This window comes from Leiobunum rupestre, chromosome 3 (assembly GCF_980474605.1).
Source record: "Leiobunum rupestre chromosome 3, qqLeiRupe1.1.hap1, whole genome shotgun sequence".
In the NCBI taxonomy this organism is placed as follows: Eukaryota; Metazoa; Arthropoda; class Arachnida; order Opiliones; family Sclerosomatidae; genus Leiobunum; species Leiobunum rupestre.
The window spans coordinates 57,750,557-57,758,199 of NC_143386.1; positions in this window are offsets into that span (position 1 = coordinate 57,750,557).

The following is a 7,643-nucleotide window of genomic DNA, read 5'->3' on the forward strand; positions in this document are numbered from 1 at the left end:
AAGGCTCAGCAATCGGATGACCTGCTTTCACTTCCCACACAGCTGTGGTATAGAGAGTGGATGCTCTAGCAACAGCCAGCCGAGACCCTACGTACGCTGGTAGAGAGCCTAGCCCTTCAGAAAACGCTCCTAAAGGGGAACGACGGGCACACTGCAACCCAACGTAGTCCGACACAGTTGGCACCGGATAACCCGGTGTGCCTCCAACAATCCGAGAAAACAGGGCCACAGCGCCTCATACGGAGACCCGACGCATCACAGCAGGTTACAAAGTCCTCCGAGGAGCCAGAGTTGCCTCGACCCTCTCTGTTAGCCTGAGCTGAAACCCAGTTTCCGGACCCTCCCTGACCAAAGTTGGAGGTGCAGATAGGACGGCTACAAGTGAAGAACGCGAGGCGACAGTCAACTGAGCAATCACACGAGGATCTAAATCTCACACCCTGATCACATTTGAACATTTTTTATTTGGTTATTTAAAACATATTGTGTAATGCTTAAATAAGATTACTTCTATTATTATGAATGTACACTTCCTGTAATAGGTTAGCATTTACGTGAAGTTTTGATATATACTTTACCAATGACTGTGATAAATCCGTCGTCTGTGACAACTTAAATTGGCAATGAGTGAAGTCGGTTTAATTTGTTAATTCTGTGGTAAACTGTGCAACACTTAAGAAGGACTAAGTAGTCATGTTTGAAGGATACATGGTACAGTTTCAATCCCAAAATTAATTTTATCGGCACAAGATTCAAAAGAAATGTTACGAAAAGTTTTCAAGCACCAGGTTTGTAGAACTAATCCAACATTTAAATGTGCACCACCAACTTCAATATCAAGTTAAATAATTAAACTTTATAACCAAAAATGGTAATCTTTCTATTAAATTTATATTTTAAAAATTGTGACTAATTATTTTTTGTTGTACATGTATATTTTACGTGTAAATTCATAGTAAAAGTATTAAAAACGCAAGATATTACTAATACGAATGTTCCAGGAGCGGAAATTACAAAGAAACACCCAATTGTAAACAGATTCTGATAGAAAAACCTCTTCATTTAAGGCGAGGGGGTAGTCACTCGTAAATATTTTGTATACCTGATTCCTGATTTTCGTAAAATAATTGGTGATTACCAGTGAATGCTCAGACTTTTTCGGTGATTACCAGTGATTGCTCAGACGTTTTTGGGGGTTTTCAAGTGATTACTATTACTGATTTCCCGTGATTACCCATGTTTTGTACACCTGATTACTTAAGTGACCACCACCTATCATTTTAGGCCATTAGTAAATAATTAATTTAAATGACTTTTTCAATCTGGGAAATTTCGCAAGGTTTGACTTACTTTAAAGTGCTTAAAACATTACCTTTACTACTAGGCTTTGAGCCCAGCTAAACGTTAAACCACAATAACTTTTCAACTTATTTAATTTACAACCAACATTTTCCATAAAACAACATCATAAGGCAGTTTTAGCAAGTCCTTTCAAGGCGTACACGCGATCGTCAACGTTTGCGTTTTTGCTTGGATTCCAACTTGAGGAAAATACTAGACGTTCGCATTTACGCCTAAAAATGGGTTTACAAAAACTATCTAATAAATATATTTTCTAATGTTTTCCTCGGTGTCCTGAGTTCAAATTTAATGTATTCTGTTTGGTCTTGAAAATCTTAAATCTATGGCTACTCTGGCATACTCTCTATAATTGATAACTACGGCAAGTGGCGCAAATATCGTGTCTAGTTCAATTATAAAATACAAAAATTTCGTTTGGAAATAGGCATATTTACTCTCGAGTTCTACTATAACATGTTTTGGAAAACAAAGAAAAAGATCTATAACAGTATACTTGGACAAAAAAGCAAAAGAATTGGAAATAAATTGTAACGAAATATAAGTAAAAGCTTATTTACAATATTATATATTTTTAACTAATATAACGTTATTTAATATAAAATATCCAAAACGAAACAGGACACTAAACTTTATATAAATTTTAAAAACATCAAAAATAAAGGTTTTCAATAATATATGTTATTATAAATTATGAAATGTTTATACTTTAAATAGTGAATATCTGAACCGAAAGTCGAAACTAAACTGTGTGTGTGTGTGTGTGTGTGTGTGTGTGTGTGTGTGTGTGTGTGTGTGTGTGTGTGTGTGTGTGTGTGTGTGTGTGTGTGTGTGTGTGTGTGTGTGTGTGTGTGTGTGTGCGTGTGTGTGTGTGTGTGTGCGTGCGTGCGTGCGTGCGTGTGTGTGTGTGTGTGTAAGTCTGTCTGTGGGCTGCGAACGCGTTACCGGGGCAAAGTCCAAAACGTGTTACCGGAGCAAAGTCGTAAAACCGTTTTTGCAGTTTAAAGGTTGGCAAAACCACCGTCTGAGGGTGACCCTTAACGGATAAATTTGCGGTTGGCTGGGTTTGGTTGTTTTTTCGTCGTGATGGTTTAAACTTAGTTTTATTCGAAATTTTGTTATTGTAATGTTTATGCGTGATGTGCGAATGTGTAATGGCGGTTGTAGGTGTTGTTTTTGCGTTTTGTATGTATGGGCGTTTACTTTCTAACTTCTTCTTATTGACTTTCGAGGCGGACTACCAACTGTGTACGGTATTCGTCTAATTATCAATTTGCGATTGCATCGGGCGGGATTCGAACCCAAGCCTTCCTGCATCACAGTCATGTGTTCAACCACAGAACCACCGATACATGTTACGATTCAAAGAAAATTATAAGCTCAGCTGAAGCGGAAGAGTATATTAATAGTTTTTAAAGTCTACATTTTTTAGGTATGAAATTTTGAAGGTCAAATTTTGTTTTAGCGCAGTCAGCAGATAAGATGGTTAAAGGGTAGAACCCGTGGGTGGTTCACCTAGTTAGTTTTTGGTAATTTATTTCGTTTTTTCAGTCGTATATTTTTATCTATTGTGGGTTTATCGTATTTAGTGTTCAAGCGTAATGGTTCATTTATGAAGAAAATATCGAGTTGTATACATCGTGACCTTACACTTATGTTGGTCTGGTTTTTAACTGGGTCGTCATTACTTCGTAATTTATTTTAAACGTTTTCTCGACGGATTAAGATGTTTAATGCAGTTCATCAATTGGGTTTGTTTGTTTTTACTTCTCCGAGGGGTTTTACAATCACCGTGTCTGTTTGTCTGTGTCTGTGTGTGTGTGTGTCTGTGTGACTGTCCTACGAACGCTTTAGCATTTTCGGTGCAGTTTCCCGAATTCACCGCGTTCGCAGTGGCTTGGAATTAGGGGAAAAAACCTCTCTCTTCATCATTGGTTGTCGTATAATAGTTTATTCGGCTGCGTATTGTAATTTTCCGTGCTTGTGACGGACCGAGCGCTAAGGGTTACGTAAAACATCTTAGCATCCAGACGGCAGGGTTTCCACCAAATGTTCACGGTGTACGCCGTGTTATTTATTGGCGCTCGCCGGGAATCGAACCCGGGCCTGCGGCGTGCAAGAGACTTACTCTAACCACTTAGCCACCGACGCTTGTTAAGCTATGGTGTTTTTTTTTCTAAAACAGCTTTGGCGAAAGTGTTTTAAGCAGTTTTAAAGTTATTAAAGTCAATTTTTCCTGTACCATTTAATTTTTTTTGATATGTATAAAACTTTCAAATGTGGAAATTTATCGATTTGTAGTTAAATACGATCGTCGTCAGGATTCGAACCCGGGGCACATTCTTATGCCGCAGACGTTTTACGGATGAGCCATAGACGTCTACATCTCTGAAGTTTAAAGACCCGTAAAACCGGAATAAAAATAAAAGTAATATTTGTTTGGGTGGGAAGATTATAAACACCTTACGCAGATGTTTATATTGTTTTTAAAGTCTACATTTTTTACGTATGAAAATTTAAAGGTCAAATCTTGTTTTAGCGCAGTCAACAGATAAGATGTTTAAAGGGTAGAACCCGTTAGTTTTTTGTAATTTATTTCGTTTTTTCAGTCGTATATTTTTATCTATTGTGTGTTTAGCGTAATTGTTCATTTATGAAGAAAATATCGAGTTCTATACATCGTGCGCTTACACTTATGTTGGTCTGGTTTTTAACTGGGTCTTCATTACTTCGTAATTTATTTTAAACGTTTTCTCGACTGATTAAGATGTTTAATGCAGTTTATCAATTGGGTTCGTTTGTTTTTATTTATAAAGAGCCCTAACTATTCCGTCTACCGTCATTTATTGATATACGAGCTGTCGTTTAGTCAAGTGGCTTTTTGTGCTTTGTGAGTGGTAAGTTTTTCGCTTCTTGTAAATACATTTTTTATTGGTGTGGATATTTAGACATATACGATTCCTAATGCAGTCATTGATTTCCTGGGTGTGAGAGTAATTGGAATTTAAAGAGAATTACCACTAATTTTACTCTTTAAAATGATGTTGAGTTACATTAACCATATCACAAGTAGAAGGGAGGTACTATTTCGTTATTACATTGGGGGAAATACCATTCTGCTTGGAAAATGGTACGAGGTAACTTGACCAGCTCGATATACACATCCTGCCAAAAAATTGCAGTGTTGTCAGATTCAGATTATTTTGTTTGAAATCAGGGTTGAATATCCAGACCAGTGGTTTTAATCGGTTATATCCGGATATTATTGGTTTAAACCAGGGTTGGTACAAATTTGCCAATATTCTGTAATTCGGGACAATTGTGAAGGCTTTCTCTCTTCTAGGCTAGTCTGACTAGAAGAAATAGATGCTGAAGATCCAGGCCTCTCCAGATCCAAATTTATTATATCCATAGAGTCAGTATTATGTTGTTGAACAAGTTCAGTATAATGACGATCACTTGTGTTTCTTTCTGTACATTTGTCCATATGATGCCTGACTCTCTCTGCCCTTGCACCTATTTCACTTCCACAATGTCCCATTTTCACCGACAATTTTATCTACTTCCATCCAAACAGGATCCGACTTTCCTTCAACGAAATTATTCGATGATTTAGGCACTATGATGTCACTGGCATTCTAATAAAATACTGAGAACTAAAATCTCTGAAAGAGAAGTAGTGAGCTAAGCCTAATTTCAACTAAGTCTAAAAGTGTAAAACGAAAATTCTCTTAGTCGATAATTCAAAATAACGTTGTAAAACGCCGCCGATCAGTTTAGTAAAATATTTTCGGCGGCGTAATCGTCGGCCATTTTCGGTATGGATAATTTATTGAAAGCTATTCGATATATTCGTCGATGTCAGAGGTTGAATAAACCTTTTTCCATGATTTACAACCCTTTTCAAAATTTTCTAATTCATTTTTCCCGCCGAGATCGACTATTTCCAAAAGTGCCACCGCTCAGGCGCCAGTGAAAATCACGTGCTTAGAATGGAATGTAAAAAACCGACATGTGGAATTTTTCATCAAACGTTTTGTTTTGGTTCTTAAACTATTTGATGGCAAGTAGATAATCTATTAAACTGATATTTAAAGTGATGCAACTAAAATTTAGTGTAACGAGCACAAAAAATACTTTTAATATTTTTATGAAAAAATTTGTTCATTTAAATTTAGAACATATATAGTTATAATAATAGTGATAATGAACGAAAACATGAATGAACATTGGTAAAAAAGTATGAATACTGGTAGATATGAATGAGCGCTGGTAGATATGAATGAACACTGGTAAATATGAATACTGGTAGATATGAACGGTAGATATGAATGGAAACTGGTAATTATGAATGGTAGATATAAAAGAATCCTGGAAAACTTCAGGAAAACAATGAAATATCACTGGTGTAGGGTGATCAAAATATGAAAATCCATAATGAAAATGAAAGCCCTTTACATTTTCAGAAGTTTTCTCGATTGGGGTTTGTAAACTAGTTCCTTTACTTTCTAAAATCAAATTGTCCTAGTTATGTTATCAACTACGGGTGGTATTATTTTGTCACAGATAAATTTGGCAGATATTGAGGCATGAGTGACATTAAAATTGCACTGCAAAATTGGACACCTGGTGTTCGGTTGTACACATCGTAATTTTGTATAGTACATGTACCTATATTCGTTTTCAAATGTTTATATAGCGCACGCGCGCGTGAAAGTGAGTTTTTGGTTGCTGTTAAAAAAGGTGTTATTTTGCGCGTGTAAAAATAAATTAACGGCCAGTTCTGTTTTGAAATAAGAGGAAAAAGGTTTACCGGTTTTTATGTCGGAAAAGTTCGCGTCTTTTATTTCGCTGTTCACGACATTTTTTGGTCCGTCGAGCCGGATACATTCGTCAACTTGATTATGTTCCTCAACTAATCATCGAATCGGCTATCTTTCCGTGAGAGACAGTGAAAATTAGCGTGGATTCTCCGTTGGAAACCGTTTAAACCATCGATCATATCCCTATCGTAAACGAATCAACATAAGTCATCATGGATGTTCTGGTGAGAAGAAGAGCAGCTATCAAGGGACAGATCACCAGGATTGAAAATGCGGTGGGTCAAACAGCAACGAATCTATCTGACGTCGCCTTGAAGCTGTATGTAGACAAGGTGGAAAAACTATCGAAAGACTTGGATGAGGTTCACGATGCCGTAGTTGCAAATATCGATCCCGACGACGACGACTTCGCGGATCACGAAGATGAATACAACCCTCTAGTCACTCGACTCGAAGATCTGACAATCCTACTCGTCACTGAATCAAATGAAAGAGCAGCAAACATTCCAGTGAGACAAGTCAGACCAGCTAGTAATGTACGTTTACCTAAGCTGGAACTTCCATCATTCAGCGGTGGTTACGTCGATTGGCTTCCATTTCATGATCTCTTCACGGCCACCGTACACAACAATGAATCGCTCACCGGAGCTCAGAAGTTTCAGTATTTGAAGTCATCATTACGAAACGAAGCAGCGCTCCTAGTTCAATCTATTCCGGTAACTGACGCTAATTATCTGGAAGCTTGGGATATCTTAAACAATCGGTTCAACAATACCCGGGAAATCATCGATGCACACGTAAAACGTCTCTTCAGTCAAACTAACGTCATCCAAGAATCTTCATCCGCTTTACGAACGCTCATCGATACCACCGCCGAATGCATAAGGGCGCTCAAGGTTCTCAAAGAACCAGTACAACATTGGGACTCCATACTACTTCATCTTGTAAAGGAAAAACTGGATTCAGAATCTCGCCGACAATGGGAACTTTCCCTGAGGGGGACCGAAAGACCAACTTTCGAGGATCTCGTTACATTTCTTGAACAACGGGCCAGAGCCTTAGCAGCAGCTCCGCCTACAACTACTGCAATCAAGTCGAAGCCTCCATTACATCAGAGACCGAGTACAAAGGCTCATCATGGTGCTCTGAGCGAGACGTGTCACTTTTGCAACGAAATACACTCTGTATACAAATGTACCAATTTTCTGAATGCATCTTCGGACGAGCGTTGGAACATGGTCAAGAGGAGTGCCATGTGTTTCAATTGCTTACGAACCGGTCATCAAAGCAATGACTGCAAATCTGGTCATTGTAGGAAATGCAACGCACGACATAACACACTTCTACATCAAGAGAAGGAATTAACGAAGACGAAGGCAACCTCCGGTGTAGTTTCATGCCCATCTCGTGAAATAATTGGATCAACCCAAGTTATCTTGGCAACCGCAATGGTCCAAGTCA